Raw genomic sequence first — 25,776 nt, 5'->3', positions numbered from 1 at the left:
AGGGAAACAGCAGCAGCATGAGGCTAGGAAGGCCAGGAGGACATGCCTTTGCCCTTCCATGGCTGTGTGTCAGCCTGCAGGGTGTGCATCAAGATGCTCACAGAGTCATCCTCCAGTTTGGGAAGGGGGTACCACCTAGCAGAGGCCTGAGGGGCTCCTGCAGGGCAGGGTAACAAGAGGCACCCACTGAGGAGGCTGCCTTCCCCACCCTGAACTCTGCCGTGGCACAGCATTGCTTGGGCACACAAAAATAGCACTGCAGGGCCTTCAAATGCAGCATTTCCTATTCTCACCAGCTCATCCTGGAGTCTTTGCCCCTCATGCCCAGTGTTTGCATCCTCTGCCAAACCCTTGACACGAGGGAAAGAAGAAAGAGAACGCATTCTGCCGGGACTCATGCAGGACTGATGCAGAAGCTGTACAGCCGGCTCACAGGCAGACAGATGCGCCAACACGGACAAATGTCTAGCTGTGTTCTTCCAGCCACGCCACTGATGTCATGAGGAGGAGACCTGAGAAATGCCTGCAGAAAAATGTAAATCAATAAAGCATGGGCCTGCACTTGCAGGAAGCGTGACGTCAGCACACAAGCTACGTTCGTTTGTCTTCTCACCAGTAAATGTTAATAACCCATCTGTAATTAGTACAGTGAGATTGTGCTCTGGTACACATACATTCCTTTATGGAAAGGTGAAAGCTTCACCACAGACCGGAGGCACAGAGACAGGCAGGATACCTGCCTGGATACCAGCAGGCTTGGGATTACAACACAAAAGATTTCCAGATGAAATCAAACCAACAAAACCAAACCAACCCAACCCCAAATGTGCTAAATCTCTAGGATTCAGTGTTCAGGGAGGTGAGGTGCATTTTGGTTCCTGGCCCCAGAGGGTGCTGGGGACATGGCCTGTACCTTGCAGACCTGCTCCTCTAGGGTGCCCTTGGTCACCCAAGCACCATAGGTGAGCTGTGCCAGGATGCCAGGGACCTGATCCTGAAGGTGTGCCACCCTCTGCTAGTGCAGCAGAGCCCTGCCTGCACTGGCCATTGGGGACCCTCATACAGCAGCCAGCACTCAAAACGGAGGAAACCTTTCCAACCCCCAAACAGCCACCTATGTTAACTACACCTTGCCAGTGAAGCCCAACGAGAGAGCTCTGTGCCAGCCGCCTGCAGCCATGAACAGATCACAAGAAGAACAGGCTGACCCTTGGAGAGCAAAGCAGGGAAAAGCCTCAGGAGACACAGGAAGAAGGGATCAGCAAATTAGCTGAAAGCCTTTCCCAGAGTACAGCAGCTATTAAAACAAAGGGGTAAAAACCACTCCTGCTGCAGACAGAGTGGTGGGAAAGCTGCCTTGCACCATGCTTCAGACCTGGTATGGGGTTTTCAGGCAGCTGAGGGCTGGAGAAATGCTGATACGAAGGGTGCATCAAGGAGGAACATGATCTGCAGGCCAAGGGGAAAAGCATCTAGAAGCAAATGTGCTACCAATGCATTTCAAACAAGCCTAGGCAAAGCACTGACAAGCATACAATGGGGATCAGTCCTGTATCACCAGAAAGGAGGAGGACCTGCCAAAGCCCTGCATCCCTCTGCCTCCTCTCCATCTCCTTGTACAAAGCTCCCTGCATGCTTCATCATCTGTATGAGCTAGCCAGGCAGACACCAGGCCTCCAAAGCTTTGATCTGGCAGACTCGGTTTCTTCAAAGCAAAGACGAAGTACACCCTTGTCCTGGGTCCTGGGTCCAGCTGGCTTTGCATCAGGCCTCAAATATGTGCCAGCAAAGGGCAGCACGCCTTTTTCTCTGTGTGTGAGCTCCCAGCCCGTGGGTTGGCAGGTACTGTCACTGTCAGAGCCAGCCCCTGGCCCCATGCTGCTCAGAGCACTGCTTCGCAGCAGCTTGTGTACTGCTGGCTGTGTCCATCCTGCTGGTCCTGCTCCCAGCGCAGCTGGAAGCACGGCCAGCCACACAAGTGCCTGGCAGGGATGGAACTGTAATCTAACTGAAACTACAGGGATAGCCTGTAACAGCAGGGAGCCTTCGGATCGATGAGAAACTGGGCTTAGATTTTTCCCCTAAAGGCAACTGAGGCCTATAGAGAAAACTGAATGAGCAAACAGGAAGGAAGCATGGCTTGCTTCCCCCCACCTGAAAGGAGGAGGGGAACTCCTCCAGGAACTCTGTCCTGAACTTGCTAAAGGGTGGTCCTGGAGGGACACTGATGCATTCGAGACCCCTAGTTACTCCTTGGGGCTCAGTACCAGACTGCTCCTTTGTTTCACAGACTTGAAATGGGGTTGTTTGAAAGATGCCCTTCCCTGGGAAAAACCATTCCACAAGCTGTCTAATCCCAGCATCAGGAAATCTTCAAGTTTGAGATGAAACCAAGCCATTTTGTTGCAGCTATTTCTCCTTGACCAAGCCACATCTCACTTCTTTCTTGGAGGTTATTTTCCGATTCATGATTTTCAATAAGGGGAAAAGCTTTTGGGGGCTATCTTCCATGAAGGTCAGGGAACCTCTACATTTCATGCCTCTGACCCTTTCAAGATCCCCCAGGATAACCAATCACAAAACCTTCCCTTTGAACATCAGCAAAACCCTTCATATGCTGCCTTCACCCACTGGAAACTGCCAGCCTTACCAAGCAATACAGATTCAGCTCCAGGCAACTTGCTCTTTATTATGCCTCTTCTACAGCAATTCCCTCCAATCTGGGGGCAGTGCTTGCAAGTCATATGGTGCCCTGAACATAATGTTCCATGCCAAGAGGGGCTGTATCACAGCTTAAAACCTTAGTATGCTACAGTTCATCCTGGTTCATCTCTCCTGGCTAATCTGCCTTCAGCCTCAAAGACTTTTTGGTTGCTCTGGCTCTGTGTTTTTCTCCCACATTGCACCTTGTTGTCCTCCTGCCTCAGTTTTCACATCCCATTGGACTAAGTGCTCCTGGACAAGTGGTGTCCATCCCTGTTCTGGCTGTCAGGGAAGGGCTGATGGTGTCTCCATCCCCTTCCCCTCCAGGGAGGTTTGGTGGAACACAGCAACATCATGCTGCAGCTCTGCTACCAAAAAGACAGTCCAACCACCTCCATCTGGCTATAAGGTATAAACACAGTCACAGTACCCAGCACCAACGTCATTTGCTTTGCCTCCTGACAAACACTATGGAGTCTCAAAGCCACACGGACACCCCCAGGGTCCCGTCCATGTGTCTCACCCTAGTGCAGAACAAGGGCCCATCTCCTCCTCTGCCATCAAGAGGCATCCCAAACCTATCCAACAGTTCTCCATGTCAATCAGCTCTCAGTCTGCATGGCAGCATCACAGCCAACCTGATTTGCATTAAAATTTTGAGTGTTAGATTTCATGACTCACTGAATCAAACACCTTGGTTCCAAATATATCTGTCATTTTCCCTTCAAGCTCCTGGGCTGTAAATCTACTGGAAAGAAATCAAGTTTGCCTGCCAGCTTGTACTTTATACTCTATAAAGAAATATCACTTTCTGTTTGGCTTCCCATGTTTCCTGTAGGCATATGCTGGTAGTGATACAGCAAACACAACATAAATAGATTGAGTGGTGAGACTGACGAGGTGCTGGACTTCACGCTATATATTCTGCAGAGCAGTGGCCATATGGCAACCAAGCCCTGGTTGGGAGCAAGTCCCAGAAAACAGGGCTTCCTCACCTATCACCCAACACACCAGAAGCAGCAACTCCCATTCCCAACAGACATTTACTAAACCCAAGGATGGAGACTCCACCACCTCTTAACACCAGTAGTCTTCCACCTTCTGGTCTGTGGACCTAGGAGCACACAGGCTGATCCTCAGGGGTTGCCTTCTTGGCTATCTCCTGCATGTCTATTATCAGTGCTTAAGCTGCCTGTACATGGTCTGCACCTTCCTCACAACACACCTGTGGGTCCACCCCAGGTTGGCTATTCCATACTTCATTTTTTAGGTGAGAGTGTCTATTCATACAGGATCTTTACTGTACAAGTATCACTCTGGCTTTCGAGCACTGTTAAGGAGAACATAACAGTGCATGTTAAGCCCTTACTTACTGTTCACAGTGTTTAGGTGCATAACATCTGGCTTGGCTGAAACATGGACCAAGGAGACCTTGCCAATCCTTTATTTACTCTGAAATTTTCCATGTTCCCTTCAGTTTCTGAAGTGACCAAATGCCAACGTGTCTATTTTGCTCAAGTACACATTTTTAGCAGAAGCTTTGCACCTCTCCCTTTTTCCTTTGTTCATCTGAAGCTCACCTCATCTTCAAGCTTCTTGTTTATCTCTGATCCTAATCCTCTTGTGCATAGGGGAATATAACATACTTGCCTTCCCTCATGACCCATATCTGTTTGTCACAGACTGGGTATTCTCATCCACAGCCAGCTTTTCCTCTTGAGCAAAAAGTATGTCTAATAAAACCAGGTTTTTGAGCTAGTTTCTCAAGGTCACATTGACTGTTTCCTCCTCTTCACTTCTGCATGACAGGAGCCTTTACCTCCTTGCAGCACAATGCTCAAAGACAGAAATTTTGTTCACTGGTCATGACTGCAATCACTTACCTATACAGTATGATCAGCACTTCCCACCACAGAAACCACTGGTTGTGGAAATCACCAAGCAGCAGTAAGAAACATCTCTCAGTTGTCCAAGCTGCCTCTAAGGGCTCCACAGCCAATTCCTCAGTAGAGGCTGGTAGAATACCTACTGCATCTGCCCTGGAAGCATCCCTACTTCCTTACTCTGCAGCATGCAAGCTGTTCACCCAGATGTTATTTGGGTTAAATTGCTCTCATGCCCAGTCCTCCTGCCCTGAGCACTGAACACACCACACTCAGCATGCACAGTGTTGGGGCATTCTCTTTTGGATGGTACTTCAGAAGAGCTTCATGCCCTTCTTTTAGCAAGTACTCCATTGAGACCCAGGAAAACTGAAACCCTGCATCAGTTCAGGGATGGTGGTAAAGTTGGTGTATGGGCTGCTTAGAGCAGCATCCCTGGAGATGATGCTTAGCAGCACACAGAAAACCCTCCTTCACATCAGGAGGTGAGGAAGATTGGCACTAGCACTGAAGGGCTCACTAGCCTGTCTCTCTCATCCAGCAGAAAACACATGGGATGTAAAACTAGGATGCCTAGAGGGAAACCTCTTCCCTTATGGGCACTGGGAGGAAAGCACCCAGGATGCTGCATGACCTCCAGCACAAGCAGCCTCTCAGTGTTGTTCCTACAACAGGAGCATCTACTCCAAATCCTGACACCTGCACCCTTCCTATAACAAATAAAGTCTGAATCTTTTCAAAGGTCCCTAAGGAACACTGCAGCTTCAAGCATTTGTAGTTTGTAGGCTGGGGATTTTCTGACCTTTTCCTCGCCTTCCCTATAGTTTTCCTAGGGTAGCAGCTGCCTTGCAGGGTTGGCCTACAAAGGACCCACAACACAGGCAAGCAACAAAGGTCAGCGTAATCACAACCCTGCAGCAGGCAGAACTGAGCTCCCTTTATAACTCCGTGCTGAGAAGAGATTCGGCAGCCACAGCAGGAAGAGGAAAGAAGTCAATTGTTCCTCAACAACAGCAGACATCAGCAAAGGGCTCTCAAAGCAAGAGATCTCGATGCAGTCAGCAAACCAGGATAGGAAAGGAGAACATCTAGGAACTAGCATTCTGCAGTCAGAGCTCCAGCACCAGCAGTACTGCCCAACCCAGGAACAGCACCAGCACACTACACCCAGCGCAGGAACAGCACCCAGTACAACCAAGAGCAGCCAGGAAACCTTGCCCACAAGGATGTCCAAACTAGGACACTGACACTGAAAAAAACTCGAGGCTTTATGGCACCTTAGATGCTCTGTCCCAATGCCTGCTGAACTCCAACAAGGGAGACAGGCTGTGAGACACCAATTCTGAGTTCCTGCTGGGCATGAAATAAGTAACAAAGGTCATAGAGTGAAATGGACATTAAACACAGCCTTGAGACCGTCCTTGCCCCCAAGCCCTCATCTATGCTACAGAGAGAACTGCTGGACCTCAGATGGCACATCAGTGCCAATTCCTCTTCTGCAGCATGTTTGCTCTGCTACTGCCAGGGGGATCTAATCTAGAGGCAGCTTCTCAGGAACCTTTATCTGCTGGGAAGAATGAGGGTGGAACACTTCCTTCTGAGTTGCAGGGCAGCTCAGCTGCTGGGGTTGGGGTCTGCGGGCAGGACTCACTTGCACACACCAGGCTGGGGATGCTGGGCTCTCGGCCAGCCACCAGCACTTGAGAGATGCTGACTGGGCTCTTCTTTTCAGTGGTCTCCCTCCACCCCGTGGGGCTTGGCAAAAGGAGCTGGGCCTGGCTTGGGAAAACAGGGAACAAAGCACTGGTCAGGCTCTGGGCACAGAGACTACGGCGCCTAGCTGAGACCAGGAACACCAAAGTGGTACTTCAAGGCAAGCAGCCCGGCTCCCAGACCACAGATAAAGGTGTGTGAGATGAAGTGGCTGCTTGGACTTAGAGGAGGGCACTGCATTTTCAGCAATACGTGGTAATGCAAATCTTGTGTCATCCGGACTCCATCTCAATGTTAGGACAAACAAAGAAACAGTACTTTAACTGGGCAAAGCTGCTCTGACTCACTGTTTATCCATGGAGCTCAGCTCCACAAAAGCAAATATCAAGCCTAGGAAAGTCCACTGAAGACCTGCAGTTGGTCACCTGCGCTCCTCTTGCTCACAGCCCCTGCTGAAACCAGGGTGCTCACACTTACTAAAACACTGAAATCCCGACCTGACATGAAGGAGGCAGCTTGGAGGTCCCCCCAGAAGAAATGTGGGGCACACCAAATACTGTGCACCAAGGGCTGCTGGAGGTGAAGCTGGGAAGGGCCCTTCTGCCCAGATGGACAAGCATCACACAGAACTAAGACTGGATACCTGGCAGCTGCCTCGGGTATGCCTGTCAGGCAGCCACAGCATCCCCCAAGCTCTGCTCCTCCAGGCTGTGGTGTTGAAGGAAACCAGCAGTGGGTGCTTTCCATGGGCTTGAGCCTGGAGAACTCCCAGGAGCAGCTAAGCATCATAGCCTGGAGCTGCTGTAAGGCAGCCTTGTGCATCTGGAGGCTGCTTTCCATGGAAAACAGCACCTAAACAGTGCAAATCAGTGGGGTGCTGTCTGACTGTGGCAGCCCCAGGAGTGACCATGCTCAGAACAGTGTTGCTCTCATCCCACCACTTCTGCTGCACATGTTTCCCAACACCACATCTCCTTCCTAAAGTGCTCCCCCATATCCTGTGCTTCCACAAATGACTTCTAATGACAAAAGAAAACAGCATGACAGCATTGATGCCTGGGGTCCAAGTGCCCCAAGCCTGGGGTGAATCTCATTGCTGATTTTGTGTCTCCATCCTTGCATGAAGTCTTCAGTTTTGAAGGTCACCCAGTAGCCACAGCCCCAACCCTCCCCTGGACATGGGTACCAGCACACAGCACAATACTTGCAGGACACACCAAAGCATGCCCTAGGTTTCCACCAAGAAATCACACTCCTGGCTGTTCCCCTTCCATGGAAGGGGCATCCAACCATATGGACCAACATGAAGTGCAGCATCACAGAAGTGAGCAGGATAAATAAATGGGAGCCAGTGGATCCCAAAGACAAGCAGGGTACCTTCAGACAAAAAACTGGTTCAGATACTGGAGAAGGTGTGGATGCTGTTCCATACCTTGTTTTGCATGAGGACAACACACTGAATGTATGGCACGAAAAGGCTCACTAAAGCAGCGGCTAAGGCCTCTAATATAAACTGACATGACAGCAAGTAGTTTCCTCCAGAATTTTCCTTACAGGCACGAAGTCTGCCCGGCCTTCCCAAACACACCACAAGAGCAGGAGTATTAAAACAATTAGTAGATTATGGCATCCTGAGATAATTACTAATTAATAACCCAGATGAGGTTACTGCTTTGTATTTCTCCCATCACAAATCTAGCTCTGGCAGCTGTATGGGCTTCTGCTTGTTAAGATGTTTCTTGAAGTATCTTCATGTGAAAGAAATCGCCCCTCCTCAGGAAAGCTCCTACATACACACTTCAAATGCTCTCACTGAAGTCATCATAATTTAAGTACATGGCTAAATTCAAGTGTTTACCTAAAAAGGATCAGACTTGAGCACTGTGCTCTGCTTCAAGCACCAGATGTTTTCCATGTGCACTGATTATCAACCCAGGCCCAGTTCAGTGTCTCAGGGTAGAGGCAGCAAAGACCAAGTAGCTTAACCACAGTTTCTCTTTGATGATGAGAAGTAGGTTCCTGCAGTACACTTCATCGTGGCTGGTTAAATAAATGGTCCTAGATCAGAAAGCTTTCTTCTCTTCATGGAGAAATGGTTCTGGCAAGCATGAAAAGTATGCCACTCCTCCTGAACCCATTTCCAAACTTCATTATTGCTGCTCCTCCAAGAACACTCCTCCCCCTTCTCAGCAAAGAGACCAGAGATCCTTTGTTGTGAGGAGACATCTCACCTGCCCCTGCTATGCTCAAACTAAGCATTTTTTCAAGCACACTTTTCTAGCCTCTGACTGTTTCCACAGCTGATGTCTCTCTGTGTGGTCAGCATCTTTCTAGCCATATTGTGCCCAAAAGTCCCAAGCACTGATATGGCCAGAGCCAGAGAGATAACTGTACTGTGGTCTCCTTGCTCTGCAGCATGACACCCTTGCATTCATAGCCCAAGAGGCCAAAGAGTTCTCTTTCAGTCATATCGTAGCCAAAAATCTAAACCCCTGTATCCTGTCATCCTAGCTTGTCCTCTCATTTTCCATCTCTTTCCGGCACAGCTGGTGCCCATGGTGCCCAAACTGTTTGAAGTGGGAGGGCAAACCAAGCTTTTATTCATTTCCAAATAAACACAGGAGTTTGACAAGTGTCAACTGCTATAGGATGATCTTCAGTTTTCCCATTTATACCCACAAACATCCAAACATCCTAGCTGTCCCCTTTTTACTCTGGGACACAAACCTGAACCTTGTTGCCAGACTTCTTAACAATTAGCATTAGGGCTTGTCTGGCTCTTGGCAAACACCACCACACAACCGGCACAGCCTCTGTGTCACCATCGCGGTTATGAAGGATTCTGACAACGTCTCTTGTGCTAAAGCACTCGAGTACCTCAGAGCTGCCCAGGCAGTTGTATGATCCAGGGACTCCTGCACTCCTGCCAGGGCAGGCAACCTACAGATACCCAGGGCAGAGATGACCTCCATTAATGCATGATGAAGAAGCAGCTTCCTAACATTTGCTTTTCAGATCATGATGTGGAAAGACATGTGCTACACCCTGAAGATAAGGAAGGAGCCTCTTTCAGGGCAGTCTGCTTTTTATCAATGGAGAAAGTGCGGCTACACCACCTCCTCTCATATACCAATCATGCTGTTCCTGGGGTGCCTTTTGCCTGGCTCCTCCAGCACCTCACAGTCAGCTCAGAGGAGCCAGCCCAATACAGGAAAGCACTAGGCAGCATTATGATTACGTGACTTAAAACACAACCTGGACAATGCAAAGTAAGGATGGACAATGCTGCTTATTTGAGCACCGGACCAAGCAAGGCCTCCACTCCTCAAACTGGAGAGCTTCCAGGTTCAGTTTGCACTTTGCAAGCCACCACTGCCCTCCCAAGAGCTCCCAGCAAGCTCCTTCCCCCAGTCACTCTCCCATTTGAAAAGGGAAAAGGGCACAAAGTCAGCAGCCTCCCATCACCCTAGCAAGAGGCATATCCCAGGCATGCCAATTCACAGCTCCTTCTTGAATCACAGCCACTTGTGGTGGGACATCCCCTCTCCACCCTGTGCTGCTAGGGCTGGGAGCACACCTCTTGGGCCAGCCTCCAAAGAAGAAGGTGCCTGGCTACCCTCAGAGCAAACCTGGCAGCCACATTCTGCTCCTCCAGCACCTGAAATGGGAAAGTACAGGGATGCAGGATGGCAGTATCTCCACCAGCCTCTCCTCTCGGGCAGCCAGCCCTGCTGCTGCCATCCTACCCGCCTGCTTATGCCCAAGGCTTGCCATGGCAATCCTTCCACAGCTCCATAATCCAGCAGGGAGGCTGGAATTTCACCCCTGGCACCCTGCCCTCCTCTTACGCCACCTGACTGGCATCCTGATGAGAGCCTGCAAGGAATTCCGGCGTAAGGAAATCAGGCCTCTGCTGAGGTGGCAGTGCCAGCCACCAGGCATGGCTTCCGGAAACTGACTGCTGGGTCTGGAGGCAGAAGGACACATCCCATCAGGGTCAATGCTAGGACTTCCGAGATCTACCCTGCCACACACAGCTCTGCTGGGCTCCACACTGAGGGCTGCCTCCTTTACTGCAGGTCATCAGGAATCCACAGCCCCAGCAGTACTTTGGGGCCAACACTTTCTCCCCAAAGGGCAGTCATGCATCAGGTAGCAAGAAAAATGAGATCCCTCACTTGGTGCCTTCTACCTGGGACCCCAGCAGGCCCTGCAAAGCAGCCTGGGGCAGTCATCTGCTCATCTTCAGAGTCTCACTCAGATGCTGGCTTCTGGGTACGTAAGTATACCTGGGTATATGAGATACCTTCTCCTGAGTATGGGACCATCTCAACAGGAGGAAGATGACAGCTACCAAGCCCAAGTTTTACGTCACTGCTACTGGCTTGGTACCTTGGTCCCTGTATGAAACACCTGCAGCCCTTCAGGGATAACTGTAGCCCAACACAGCCATCTGCATCTCACTCTTTCCCCTGAATCCTAGCTGCTTTCAAACCCCCTCTCCAATGACCCCATTCACATGTTGGTAGGGGTGGGAGGCTGTGGATGGCTTCCCGGGGCCACGGGGACAGAGCTGTTGCTTAGGAGGCTTCCCCCAGCCACGTCCACAACAGCCACTTGACAAGGGGTCACCAGTGTCTCCCCATGCCTGCCAGCCAAGCTCAGAGCTTCCAGGTCCCACTATGCCCATGCTTGCCAGCAGACAAAACTCCTCCCAATATAGCATCAGTTGCCTATTTATAACATGCTGTTTACCAACACCAAGCACTCTTGTTAGAAGCAGAGGATGAGTCAAGAAAGCATGAACAAGGGACCTTTCTCCTGTCACGGGAAGATGAGGGAACTGTGGGAGGGTTACTTAGGGCTGGGTGCTGCAGCACCACTGATCACCTGCAGCTCCCTCACCAATGCAAGCAGATTCAAATGCACACTCAGCATCCTTTTTACACCAGACCCTTAAGGTCTGGGAAGATCTTCGTGCGAAAGGGTGAAATCAGCACCAGAATCCCCTTGCAGCCTGCTCTATGCTGCTCACCGAGGCTCCACTCTGGTGATGGCTGTTCCATCACGGTACATGTTCAGCATCTCTTGGTAGAGTTCAGTGTGGAGGCCTGTACAAAGCAAGGACATCTGAGGCACTAATGATACCAGCCTTCAGCAGTGGGTAGAGGTGACCACAACAAAGTTTGCTACAGGTCTTCAAGTGGGGTAGGGGAAGAAAGGCATTACAACCCCAGGCCCCCATAGCAGTGTCTTGTATTTGGCATACTGTCCACAAATATGCTCCCAAACAACAGAAGGCATGAAATGAGTACCTCCTAGGGCACCTTCAGTTTTGCAGACTTTCTCTGATGCCCAAGCTATTCCCCCTCCTGGGTGACTGGAAACAGACTCTGTGTACTGTTATTGAGCTGCACACCCATATGGTGGCAAGTCAGAGTCTTGAAGTCCATCCAGGCAAAACATCCAGTGCCAGCCCCTGGGGCTCCTCCCAGAGACACCGCCACATTTTCCATTCCTCCCTCCAGGCTGCATCCAGTCACCTCCCAATGCCAGGATCATTTTTAGAGCCTCATATTTTCCTCTCTGTCTTCAAGAAAGTTATTGCTTTCCTGCCCTCAAATAGCCAACACCTCTTCCACCTACCAAACTGGTAATGGACCTCCTGGCTCCATTCTTCTGCCATTTCCCGGATCAGTCTCCCTTGCCATTGCACTCACCAGTCCCAAACAGGCTGTCAAGGATGTACATTTACTTTAAGAGGCTGGATCAATATCTGAGTTTTTAACATTTCCTAGTGGGCTTAAGGAGGCTCAGGGCTTTATAAGAAAGCCTCAGCTGGAGCTGGGTGTGTATTCAGTCAAGGCTTGAAGTCCAGTTTTGTGCCTAAACAACACTGCTGTAGCTGAGGGAATACAAGACATCATCACAGGTCAACTGCATGAGTTTCAGCTATAAACCATGCACACAGCTCACCCTCATGTGACATCTTTCAACATGGTTTCTCCCCACCCACAAGCTATGGGCTCAGTGAGGGTACAGACTTCTGCACTCAATGCTGAGGCACCAGCCAGTGGTGCTGTCCATGCCCAGGATGATTGTCACCTCCTGACTCACCATGGTATTTGCTGTTGGACCCCCACTCTTTGCCAGCTTCCCACATGTCCATGTGGCAGCTCCGGGCCATTCCCACCTGTGTCCCAGCCCACCCCTCCTCACAGCACCGACTCACCCGCCCCCAGCACTGACTCAATCCCTGCTGCTCACACATCCAGCTTGCCTCCAGCATCTCCAGTCGCAGGGCAAGCTGTCAGTGCTGCTTTAGAGAGCAGCAGGGAAGCAGCATGGAACCACGATGCAGGACAGCCTGGCTCTGCTCTGCATCCTACCCAGACCGGCTGCACATCTGACAGCATGCTGCTGATATGCCCAGTGCTTCTGCTTCTGTCCTTTGGAATCATATAAACCCCTCCCAGGGAGGTCACACAATTAATTCACGCGCATTGGGAAGACAGTCCACTTTCCAGGTTAGACCTACCAGCAGCATACAAGTATTTCTTGCTGCTTGCACCCTCACTTACAGTCAGACAAAATCCCTATTGAGTTACTAGGAATGAAGGGTATGTCCTGCAGCTATGGTCCTCTGCTCCCATTGGTGAGGCCTGGGGAAAGCAGCAGGGCACTGTTGCCCATTCCTTTTGGATTTATCCCTCTCCTAGGTAAGCAACACCTGTACTGTCCCTGCTCAAAAGCATCAACTACAGGATTAAACCCAAAGATGTTTCTAAATGGTTTCCCCCTTGTTTGAGGGGTAAGTGCAAGTACACAAGCTTTACACTGCCTCTGCCAGCTCAGGTCAACTCCAGTGCACCTTAGGAGGCTTTGCTGATGCTGGTTTAATCTTCCATCCGAGGTCAGCACTTAGGCTCATCAGAATGAGGTATGCCCCTGTCCTGGAGGGGGAGGGAAGTGGCACTGAGCAGCAAGTTTGTCTCAAAAAAGCAAGAAAGAAGGAATGAAACACTCCCCATCCACCCATGGCCTGAGTCACAGGACTCCTGCCAGCCCCAGCATGGCCTCTCCTGTCTGTGGGCTGTGCCTGCCTCCAGGTACCTGTGAGACCAGTGGTGCTGCAGGATGCTCTGCCATTCCCCATCCATGGGCATTTATTTCATTCTGTGCCTCACACGGCTCCTACATGTCACCTCCTCCTACCCGCTTGTCTCCACTGTCACCTTTTCTCCTTTAGCCCTTCCCTTTCTTCTCTACCTGGGGAGGACTTCAGGTTTACATCAGGACCAGGCCAATTCCCTGGCACAGAAGGCAGCAGGGTCTCCTCCTGGATCTTTTCACCTGCTGGGTTAACAAGGGATGACCCAGTTCTTGTCCCATCATGCCCAACACACACACCTTAAGAAGTGTGGGCAGATAAAGCAACCAACCAATCTCAAACTACCCCCCTCCAGCCTTGTTTGAATCTCAATCTCTCACTGATCCTGAAATTCACCTGGCATGAGGCTCCTGCAGGCAACATGGGGCATGAAAATGCACACAGGTCTAAGTGGGGAGGCAGAACAGGAATCACAAGGCAGCTGTGCTCCAGTGCTGGGGTAGGAGAGGGTGTTGCCCCAGATCTTTGCTTGGAGCCTCCAGAGCCCGCTCTGCAAGGACGGGTTGATGGGAAGGGTGAGCTTCACAGTCACTAACACCTTGCAAGTCACGGGATGCTCTGAAACACTGGGAGGCAATTAAACACTGATCAGAATGACTGACGGGCTGGAAACAGCCAGGGGAAAGGCAAGGGAAGAGCAGGCAGGGGCCAGACAGGCTTACCACCCTGCAGTAGCTTTTCAGGACTAGGCTGGGAGCTTCCAGTGCATGGACCCATTCAGCCACAGCACCACCAGCTTTACTTCCATCACTACTTGCATGGCTTGGAGTCTACCTTCACTAAACTCTAGGTTTAAAAATCGCTTTTGTTGCTTGAAGAAATGCAGTGAAACAAGAGACAGAGCACATGTGCTGCAGTCCAAATAGCAAAGCTCCATCTTCCAAAACTGACTCCTTTGTTTTCTATTTATCAGCCACACACTTCCAGCACTGCTTTCCTATGCAGACATCAGTCACTCCCATGTATTTTGAAAACAGGCCTATTAAAACTGCACACTTCTACTTTGATTGCCCCATCTCTTCACCTGATTTCTGAGCTCCAGCTAGAGGTCTGGTCTTTTGCACGAAGCCAACCCCAGAGATATCTGTGAGCACAGCTGGGTCAGACATCAAGGCAGAGTGATCAACATGTCTGCACAGGTGTAAGTCTGCTGCACTGATGGAAGGGCAGTTATACAGGCAAAACTGCTTCTGCTTTGAGGTAGTGGAAGAAAGCCAGGCTGGGAAGCAGAAGCATTTTTGCCAAAATAATGTATGAGCAGAGTATTCAAAACAGGCAGTCCTACACATAAAGCAGGCCAGAAGCTGCAGGTGTTTTGAAGGAAGCACCTAATGCACCCTACAGACATGGTCCAGACCATGTTTTTATGCCTTTGATTTGTGAAGGCACATCCCTCACCTCTTACCCACCAGAGAAGGGCTGAGCTATGGCTGCTGCTCCGTAACACTCTTCTGGAGCTACTCAGGCTGTTCTACCCTGTAGCAGCTGTCCCAGAGGAGGGGACAAATGCTTACTGGGGTTATTCCCTACAATCAAAGCTCTGCTCACATCAAATGGAACAAAGCTTGAGAGAAATCAAACCAAAGGAGTGAAACATGGGGATTTCTCCCCCTTCTCTCATAGCATATCAAAGCATTTGCTTTCCCCCTGACTCACAACCATACTCAGGATCTATCTACTAGCTTTGAAATTCCCCTCCTACCCCAGGCAATATTAAAACATGAAGATAAGAGAGTGTGAGATTCCAGGAGCACCGGGCAGCAGGGATTTACAAGAGATACATCCTGTCAGGCACACTGGATCATCTTTATTTTTAACAGCATCACAGCATTAGTGGGTGAAAGGGAAGTCATGCATGTAGTAAGATTTTAACAAGCCATCTGCTGCAGCATCTCACCCAGTCGAGGTTTGTTCATCAGGCTAAGGCAGAAACATCACCTCATGGACTGAAAAATGGGTGTAATGACCCTAAATAAACTGGCAGCTGTAAGTGACAGAGCACTGAACTGCAGGCTGGCAGGAACCAGAGGCAAGGGTGATATTTGGTTCCATTCATCATTTTCACCAGCCATGGCACTTAGTCTGGAGAAGTGGTAGGTGCTGACTGCTTCCAGGTAGCTTCTTTCTTCGGCAAAGCAGCCAAGTGCTACAGAGGAAGGGATGCTAGAAATCACTGAGAGGCAGACGATGGGCTGGGGCAAGGAAAGGCAAGGAGTAATTTTGGAGGCACACACAGAGAGCAGGCATGGGTTTGCCAGGGCATCACCCTGCATCAGCTGGGTCCAGACTAGTGCTTTCTTTTACTGGAGATGCCTCCTCTTAAGCTAAAGGAGTCTCAAGGAAAGGGCTTGGATACCAAGGCAGGAGCAACAAATAAGGAGAGCTTTGAAACCCCAGAGAACAAGGGTGCACAGAGAAAGCAGCAACAGGCAAAGACAGAGCTCTCCACCTGTGTAAGAGAAGGCAGAACTGGGTGCATGGCTTGGAAAGTGACTATAGCCCCAGCATCTCACCATGGGTTTCTCTTGCTACTCTTCATGGCCTGGCATTTCTATCCTACCAAGCTAATGATACATAGTCATAAGATATGTTATGCTTACGCAAGATAAGCAAGTCTCACCGTAATCTTTTCTTGATTAGATAAACAGATTGATCTCCTTATGTTTCTCACCATAAAGCTTTCTCTCCAGCCCTCAGATTATCTTGTAACTCTTTTCCGCATTCTCTTCAAATTTTCAGCATCTTTTTCTGCACACTGACACTGGATGTAGACTGTATTTTAGTACCAGTATTCCCAGAACCTTCTATGGCAGTAAAGTCTCATTCAGGGGCTACTCACTGATGCCCATACAAGCATCAACCACTTCACACTGTCAGGCTTGAACCAAAGAATCTGGGGAGATTCTTTGAGCACTAACTCATCCTACTCACAAACTCTGGTAATACCAACATTTTCTCCTGTCTTGTCTAGTCGGAGTCTCCTTACCAGAGAGCAGCCCTTTCAAGTACAGCTTTTTAACTGGTTGTGGGTCCACCTGAGGGACTCTTCGTATCTCCTGCCCCTTCCTCATTTGTCTATAAGGCTGACCCTTGGGTCACTAGCACAGATTGGCATAAGTCAAGATGTGTTACATCTATCACCGCTGCTCAGCCACTGGGTAGGGCATCCTTTCAGGCAAGGGTGTTGATCAACTTGACACTGTACATGCCAGATAAATGCACACTGATGAATTTTTAATCAGCACATTCGCCCACCTCCTTAACAAGATATACACTAACTGCTTAACTGTTGATTCCACATTTCTTAAACAGGCTGTTGTACCACCATTCTTTCTCCTTTTGTTTCAAGGGGTCAAGCCTTGAAATACCAGATGTTCCCCAAAGTGGCTGCTCACCATGCAAAAGTTGCCTTAAGTCTATCCTTTAAGTACTTTCAGGGAAATTTTACAGAACTTTGCTTACATGTCCACATCTACATTACCTACTTGTTCCAATTTGTGCTTAGATTTGCTTTTTAACGTTAATTCCTTTAAGAACTTTGTACCTTTTTGACCATCTTTGCAAGGTGAGAACAAAGTTCTTACTGTCACATTTTATTACTCCTCTTTTCCATGTAGACAAAAGCCAATTCTTTCTTCTATCCAATAGCTGCATCAGCTCCTTCTGTCCTAGCTGTGAGATCACACTGAGTTTCACATGCAGCAAAAATCCGGTTTCTTTCTCTCAAATTTATAACTTTGCAGCTCATGCCAAACCAGGCAGCTTTTCCTGTGTTGTGGGTAATAGAGAGACCCTGGGCAGCCACCGCAGTTCAGCAGACACACAATAGTTCATTTCCAGGTCTGTGTCCCAAGCATAGAGATCTGAAGAAACCAGCAAAACCAAATCACCAACTTTCATATGCAGTCATCCTGGAGAAGATGTCCGCTTTACCAGCATCACCCGAGAGCCTCCAGAGTCCACTGGTCTCACACAAAGGGAGTCTAGACCATATGCACAGGGAGTTGAGGGATTAATCCCTTTTAAGATTTCCATTTGAAACTAAAAACATTAAATTTTTGACTCAAGAGCCCAAGTATCCCCAGATCAGTGCAGAGACCCTTGTCAGTCACCGCCATGATCTTTGACCTCCAAGAAGATGACATCAGATATTTATAATAATTTCAAGCAGAAGACAAATGAAGCTTAGCTGGCATCAGGCTTTAAGACTGTCTTCCTCATGCTAAGATCCCTGGCTTGATGAAGGGACCATCCCAGCTCATCCCTGGCTTGATGAAGGGACCTGGGACAGAGCCTACTACAGGACACTGTTTTAACTAGCAAAAGCAGGGCCCAGGCCAACACAAAACTCTCCTGCTAAATGTAATACCCCAGTCAGCAACACATCAAGAGACAGCTGGATGCTCTGAGGGAACCTGTCAGAGCTGCTCTTCAATGCAGGTCAACAGGAGAGATCACAGCATCTCCCTTCGAGCCACACCACATGGCCTCCTTGTTGGCGTAACAGAGCCAAGGGTCACATCAGTGGCAGCTGTCTCTCTGCAGGGCAATGCTTTGCACTGAGTCGGGAGCAGACACCGGCATGGAAACTAGCAGGAATTCCCTAGCGGAAAGGGGTGTCAAAGGGAACAGGGTGTCAAAGCAAGCAACTGCTCCACACACAGAATTACAGGTTTACAGAGGGGATGAGCACACTGGATGCAGGGACTCACAGGAGTAGCTCTGGGCACATACAGTTCCTCTAGGAAATGACAGGCAATGGGCACACAGAAAAGGCCCACAGCAGCCACTTTTCCAGGCAGAGAAAACCGTGTGCGTGTGTTTCAGCTTGCTGCTCAGAGGCGGTGATGGTTCAGGAAAGCAATTGTAGAACATACTGAAAACAGGCATACATGAATCCTGCCTGCAACTGCTTTCTCCTGGTGCTGATGCAATACACTGCCTTTCAGATACACAGTCCCTTAAGAGATCCAGCCCTTTCCTTTAATGCAATAGCACAAAGATCTTCCCAGATTGGGCAACACAAATAGGAATCTTCAAAACCTTGCTTTAAGCCAGACCTGTACTACTAACTGCCAACTTCTCTGGGGAAAAGCAGCACACATAAAACAAGATCTCTCTCTCTTCCCAGCACAATAACCACGTGGGCAGAAGCTGCTGGCATCACCAATTAGACCAAAGCACATCAAGAGCAGATCTCGCTCAAAAGATGAAGTAGCCTATGCCATCAGGATGCCTATCTTGCCTGTATAAGCTGTGTAGCCACCATATGAGCTTGGCCTAAGGAGAGCACAGGGACACTGGGAAAGCATTCCCTCTCCCCCACTTGTTTTTATGAGGGATGGGGAAGAAGGGACTTGAAAGCACAAGAGGGAGAACAGCAGGCATGCAATATCAACCTGCAAGGACCATGGGGGAACAGGGGTATTTCTAAGACTGCTTAGCAATCACATGCAGGGAACGCATAATGATCATACAGAGACAGCCCTGGGAAGGGCAGCGAGCACTGCACAGAGAATCACAAAGGAAAATGTTCTGCATCGTGCACTTAGCAAGAGTCTCGAGCTTCCTGCAGCTAATCTCTATTTGGAGCAGAGGGCAGACACTCAGCTCCATGCTGGACAGGCATGAAGGGAGAAGGCAGTGCCAACCACAGGCCTGCAGGCTCAGAGAACAGCCATTTCATACTACAAGCTTGGCACTGGTTTCACCAATTTTGCCCCTTCTCTTGCAGAGTGCACACACACACACACGTTTCTTCTCCATTACCCGGTTTTTGGTTTTCTCCTTTTAACCAACTTTCTAGCCAATGCACCAGGCCTGCCCTCTGCCCCCACCTCCCATGACTGAGGGCTGCCAGCAGGCTGAGGGCTGCAGGCAGAGAGATGCCTTCTGAGAAGTCCACGCTCAGGGCAGCTCCTGCACACAGCTCCCCATACGGCTGGTGAGACAAGGAATCCTTCCCAACAAGAGCCTGAGCTACACAGGGCATAGGAGAGAGGCTGAAGGCTGCAGTTCCAGGCAGCAGGCACTTCCATGATGTGTGCAGAGATGAGCATGCCCCCTGCCATGGCCCCTCAAAGCTAGAGCATCAGGACCAGCCACACATTTGTGAAAATCAAAGTGGTGGAGGGATACAGGGACTCCCTCCCTGCCTGAAAACCTGCAAGCAAGCTCTGAGCTCCCCAGGCTCATTTGCAGAGCCAGGAGGAACAGCAGACAGCTGTGCTTAGACCAAACACAGGAGAACCTTCCTCTGACTCAGGCAGCATCCCAGGGGCCACAGCCAGTTTGAGGCTCCACTGTTCCCCCTGCAGTGCCTCCCTCCTGAGCCATCAGGCAACACCTGGGACCCTGCAGAGCCAGTTGAAGCAGTAGCAAACCTACCCCTTTGCTTCAGACTCCAAGCAGGGCCTCCACCTCCTTGTTCAAGTGGCAGAGAGAAGAGGCAGCAGGCTGGCACACCAGCTGCTCATCACAGAGCCACCAGGCGGGTGGGGGGTGGTCAGGATGGCTGCTGGGCTCAACACAGCATGCTGCCAAGCAAGCTCTCACTGGCAGGAAGGAGGCAGGGCAGGAGCAGCTGGAGGGGCTGCCACCAAGGATTGCTTCCCCTCTCCTTGGTTCCCACCCATTGGAAAGCAGCTGCTAAATTAAAAAATTTTACAGTACTGTCATTCAAGGATATGGAAACAATCTCCATTTGCCAAACATTCCCATCATTTTGTCTCATCTATGCACCACAAAAAGCCCCGGCAAAGATCCAGCCCCTGCCTCCAGCAAGCCTTATCATTCTTGCCCATCCTTACCCACCGCGTAGCTCCGAGATGCTTTGATATGTAAATCAGGCACAGGATCTATAACCAGCCCCGTCTACAGTTCACAGCGTGCGGGGTATATCCTACACCACGGCCTCCTCCGGCACAAAGCAGGCGCCCCACGGCTGCGCAGGCTTCACGTCAGACAGCGCAGGTCCCGCTGTCCTTGCCGGGAGTGGGAGGTGCCGCCTGCGCAGCCCGGGGTCCCCAGCACAGCCTCCCGCTGGCCTTCGGGCCGGACATGGGGCTCTTACAGAGACACGGGCTGGGTTCACCTCGGTGCGCACGGGGAGGCTGTCAGCGGAGCCGCTGGCAGGACACTGCGGGGCTCCCGTGACCTATGTCACTCCAGGGCTCAAGGAAAGCGTAATTAGCAGGAGACAAAAAGCAGGCCCTCGGCACTGCCAGCTCTCAGGCTTTCATTGCAGATCTCATACTACCTGGCATTTCCAAAGTCCTACTTCCTGCAACAAAGCGGCTTCATGGGGATATTTATCAAAAAAATCCCCAAGCAAGCTCCTAGCGCATTTCATTGCTGAAGAAAGCAAAAAAATATCACCAAAGATATTTTAAAAGCCCTGGAGGAAAAAATAAACCACACAACATAAACAAACAAGAAGCAAAGCCCTCGGTATTTTTCTTTTCCTGACTCAATTTGCAGCTTCAGGACATTTCAGGATAGTCACACCACACTCTGGTCAAAGGGAAGAACACGGAGCATTGCAAAGCCCCACGGCAATGCCTTCTTGACAAGAAAACCGACACCCTCAGAAAATACAGTAGCTTCAGTTCCTTCCAAGGTTACGGAAGACAGGAACAGACAAAAATAGAGCTAAGAGTGCAACAAAACATACTTATGTGTCTTCCCAACCCCCTCAAAGGCATCTTCTTTCATGTTTATCTTGCTCCTATGGTACCCTGGTGAAGACAGCAGAAAAGGCTTCTCTCCCTGTAAAGGCAATGTGCGTTCCTACCACTAAAAGGCTTAAGATGAAAAGGCCTTTCCTAGGTAGATACCAGCTAATTGCCATCATTAGAAGCAACGTCCTTAATGCTTTGCTATTTTTGGTTTGAAGAGTCCTCCTGAACTTGGTTTTGAGCTGTGTGGTCAGCTTTCCACTCTCAGAGCATTAAGAGAATAAAGGCTATTAGGGACTATATAGCATGAGTGTTTGGAGGTAAAGGGTACCAGACCCTGCACTTGTGAAGGCTTTGTCCCACACCCAAGTGGGACATCTGCAGGACCATCCAAGAGGCACCTACCTGTGTCCTGCACCCCTCTGGTGGCTTTGTGACCACTGCTAATTGGATGCTCCTGCCGTGCAGCTAGTGTTTTTCCATGTGTGCTTACTCCAGAGGAGGACACTTCCACTGTAACAGACAAATCCGGGGGGGGAGGCTCCTCAGGGACTATGAACAACTAAATTAACCACCCTGAGCATGCACCGATTGGCTTTTTGCTTCTATCTCCTACCTACTGTCAAGGGAAAAGCAGAGAAGGGAGGTGCCCAGAATCCAAGATTCCCTAAACACTTGGTCTCCATCCAGCTGAGAGCTATCAAACCTGCTCTGAGCCCTGGGCTGACTGCAGCCTCATCACAGATTTCTGGCATGATGCCTCCAGCAGGTAGCTCCACACACGGCGCATTCTAGGACAGGAGGAGAAACCATGGTTTGCTGATTTGGAGGGAATGGCGATCAAGACAAGAGCAGAAAGTGCCTGCCCGACTACATAGCAATAGACACAAGCCCTACCTGATAGCTCCTTGCTAAGTTCTCCAGGGTATGAGAGGCAGGGCGGTACCAGCCTGCTGCTCCCACCCTTGAAACATCCCTCCTGCCTCCCTGCTGCTCTCCGCCACAGCGGTGCCAGGAGGACAGGCAGGGAGGACAGGCAGCTCTCCAGCACGCACAAAAGCGGGCTCAGCACCTCCGACGCGTTCGCGGGTGAGACGGTAGCCGGTGCCACCTCATAGAAACCCGGGGGTCTGGCGGCCCCCAGGGCTCAGAAGCCGCGGTACCCATCCGCGGCCGAACTGAAGACCCCGGCACAGGACGGGCGAGAACCCCCGTACATGGCAGCGCCGGCGGGGCTCGGCTGGCAGCACAGGCCTCTCCGCGGCCGCCGCACCCGAGCGCGCCCCCCGCCCGCTCCACTCCGCCCCAAAGATGGCAGCGGCGCCCCCCGCCCGGCCGCCCCCGCTGAGGGCTCCGCGCAGCGGCAGCACCGCCCAGCCCTTCCCGCACCGCCCGCAGATGCGGCCGCTGCCCTTCCCTCAGCCCCCCCCCCCCCCCCCCCCCCCCCCCCCCCCCCCCCACCTCGGCAAGTACCGAGGCTGCGGCTCGCTGCGGCCCCGGGTCCGCCTGGCCTGGAGATAGCCACGGCCACCGCCGCCCGCCACGCCGACGCCTCACTCACCCGCTGTCAGGCGCGTACTAGCTTCCCCGCGGCCGCCACCCCGGTTCTTAGCGCCGGGCCGGGCGCTGCGGTACCGCACCGCGCACGGGAGCAAGGGGCGAGCGCCCGACTGGGCTCGGCTGGGCTCGGCTCGGCTCGGTTCGGCGGAGCGCGGGGCGGGGCCCCGGGTGGGCGGGGCGCGGCGCCGCGGCAGCGGCTCTGCACAGCCATGGGAGGGCCGTGGGGGGAGGCGCTACTGCTCATGCGCGCGGGAGGAGGGAGTCGGGGCCCTGTGCGTCGGAGGTGCGCGGGTTGGGAGCGGGCAGGGATATGGCGGCACCGGGAGCGGTGGCGGGACGGGCAGGGCCGGGGTGGGCCGGGCTGGGCCGGGCTGGCTGGGAGGGGGCGGGCGCTGTGACGGGAGCGGGCCCTGAGCCGCCGCTGCCGCAGGGCCTTAGGCCTCCAACGTGGGGCTTGCCGCGGCCTGCGGGCAGCCTGAGCCCTGCCGCCGGGCCGGGTTCCTGGTGTGCGGCTTTCACGTCGGGCTGGGCCCGCACCCAGCCTCGTGACAGAGCTGTGTGGGACCGGGGCTGAGCGAGAACAAGCGGTAGGGAGGGTGAGCCTGGGTTGTCCCGCTCCTCCCTTCGCCGTCTGCGGCCCTGCTGCCCTTGACAGGGAGCCCTTTGCGGGAGTCGGAGATACTGTGTGCACAGGGCCTGAGGCGTCTAAGCCCTGAGTGTAGGTTTGCTGCTCTGGAAAGGCTGGCGCCCAAGGTTCCTCGGGGGTGGGTTTGAGGGGCAGGCAGCTGGGCCGCTAAGCGGTGGCATATTGCAGAAGCTGCTGGGAGCCTGGGCTCTGGAGCCCGGAGACTTTGTGTCGCTTGTAAAAGGGGTCCCGGCTAGCATCTTGCCTCTCCGAGAGACAGCATCCTGTGCTCTTGTTGGGCTTCAGCCCTGCCCTAACAGTTTGGCCTACGTGATTCCTGCATGTGTGTCCTTCAGAGTGTCTTGTTTCAGGATCCATGTGGAGCTGAGCTGCCGGGAATAGGCTTGTGGATAGGTATGAGTAGTCATGCAGCAAAGTTAAACCAAAATTCCTGTGTCCTGACAAGAGAGGCATTTACTCGTGTGTCACGGGGACTCGGGAAGTGTGGGTGCTAATCTGTGCTTTGCTGGTTGTTCTCCAAAAAAAACGCTTTTGGAGGCCCGGTGAGTAAGGGGAGGCAATTTGGGGTAGAAGACATCATGACAGATCTCTTGTAAGTGTGTAAAGCTTACTTCTTGTAGTAAAAGCAGACGTACAGTCTTTGTAAAGGCAGTATACAACCACTTGTCTGAGCTGTGTTCACTTGTCTGGTTTGAGAGTTCTCCCAGCTTACTTGGGAGGGTCTTGTTTGGAAGGAAGGAAACTGAGTTAAGGGAAGCTTTTGCATGAGAAGTGAGGCTTATTCCAGCAAAGCTGCAGGTAGCTCTGTGCTGCCTTGTACCATGAGTGTGCCTTTGTCTCCAGGGTAGGTTTTTCTTATGGCTGAATTTTGTCTGTTAGGCATCGTTTTCTGATATGGCTTTGTCAGGAAGGCCTGTAGCCACTATCATTCTTTGTTCTGTGAACAAGTAACCCAGGTTAGCGGTTCTTGGCTTTATTTTAATGGTTGAGCCACAGCTCTCCATCTTTTTTTCCCTTCTTGTGTCCTTCTCCCTGCCACAGCTCCCCCCGGTGCCGTTGCTGCTGTCTGGTTTGTGATTGCACCTTGCTGGCTGGGACGTGGCCGCCGAGGTCAGGGCTAGGAGCAGAATCTGGCTTTGTGGCTTGCCACCTATCCTGTTCTTGAGACCTCAATGCTTTCAGAAGTAGCAAAGATACCTTTGAGAGGTGATAGGGGCATTGAGTTACAGGAGTGTGGGCAGTTCTCTGAATTCACATGTAATTCCAGAAGGCAGAGACAGGGAGTGTCCTCACTGGGGTTCACCTCCAACCCCACAGACCAGAGCTTCTGGGGTTAAGCACCTACTCTACTGCTCCTTTCCTTTGACCTCACACAGGTTGTCCTCTCTGTAGCTTAATTTCCTGCCAGTGCACTGAGAATAATCCCTCTCTATTTTAGTACAGTGCTTTGAATATGAATATATAGAATGGTTTAAGGTGCTTGAATAATAGAATGGTAAGAGCCATAAGAACCTTAGAGTTGGGTTGCCTGGGTACTTTTGCCATTTTAAGTAAGTTTTCCAGTAAAGGTGTTCAGCTCTTCTTTTTTGTCTGCCTTTCCTGATTGTGATTTGGAAAATGAGGTTAGTGTGCTTTGCTTTAAAATTGTTAACAGATGTACCTGTAGTAAGTTTCCGTTGGTAACTTGGATCAATAAATATCCTACTTAATAGCTAATCTTATTCATAAATGGAATTTGAAAAGACTTAATTCCTCTTTATGAATCCTGGCCTTTCTGGCTGTCTTTAATGTAAAACCAATTATGTCTTGGTAATGAATATCTTGTGTCTTTTTAAAACACACACACACACATACACACACACACACACGCCTGCCCTTAATCACATTGTTTCCTTTATGAGGAGAGTCGTGAATGGATTGAGTCCTGTAGTTCACACTTGGCTCTGGTAACTCACCCTGGCAGATGGTCTATAAATAAACCCACAGTGCCAGAACAGGGGTTTAGGTATTTGCATGGCACATATTATCTTGGATTTATTTCCTGCATTCTAATGATGGATGACAGATGCAGTTAAAATCTTTGTGGTGCCTGGAGCTTGTCTGTTTTGCTCTCTTAGAAGAATAAAGGGGATGTTGGCCCCCACTGTTTGACTGTGCAGATCAAGTTACTGCTGTTAAAGTGAGGAATATTTTTCCCTATTTTATTTTGTATGTTTGACAGCCGGCTTTGAGTAGTACTCCTCAGCATTTGCTTTGCAGCATCCATTGGTTTTCTCTGGGGCCTGTTTGGATGAGTTACTAGAAGAAAGAAGGAAAATAAATAGTTGAATGGTTGTGAAATGACAGATCTTGGGAATATAGGGAGCAGGGGTCATTTCCAAAATTTGTGATTAAAAAGGGAACTAATACTGGATTGTTAGATAA

At 50.8% G+C, this 25,776-nt stretch overlaps 1 protein-coding gene across 2 annotated transcripts in view; it reads right to left on the bottom strand.

Annotated features, from left to right (window-relative positions):
- TMEM63B (transmembrane protein 63B) overlaps positions 1-22,836 on the bottom strand; it is a 45,890-nt gene extending 23,054 nt beyond the window's left edge. For both annotated transcript variants that reach the window (XM_034061120.1, XM_034061119.1), the window contains exon 1: positions 22,708-22,836. The gene's annotated coding sequence lies outside the window, so the exon portion shown is untranslated. The remainder of the gene's footprint in view (positions 1-22,707) is intronic.
- Positions 22,837-25,776: the final 2,940 nt, after the last annotated feature.

Source organism: Melopsittacus undulatus, chromosome 3 (genome assembly GCF_012275295.1).
Source record: "Melopsittacus undulatus isolate bMelUnd1 chromosome 3, bMelUnd1.mat.Z, whole genome shotgun sequence".
NCBI lineage: Eukaryota > Metazoa > Chordata > Aves > Psittaciformes > Psittaculidae > Melopsittacus > Melopsittacus undulatus.
Note: the sequence above shows the minus strand (reverse complement) of the source record. Positions and strands in the feature narration are given on the sequence as shown.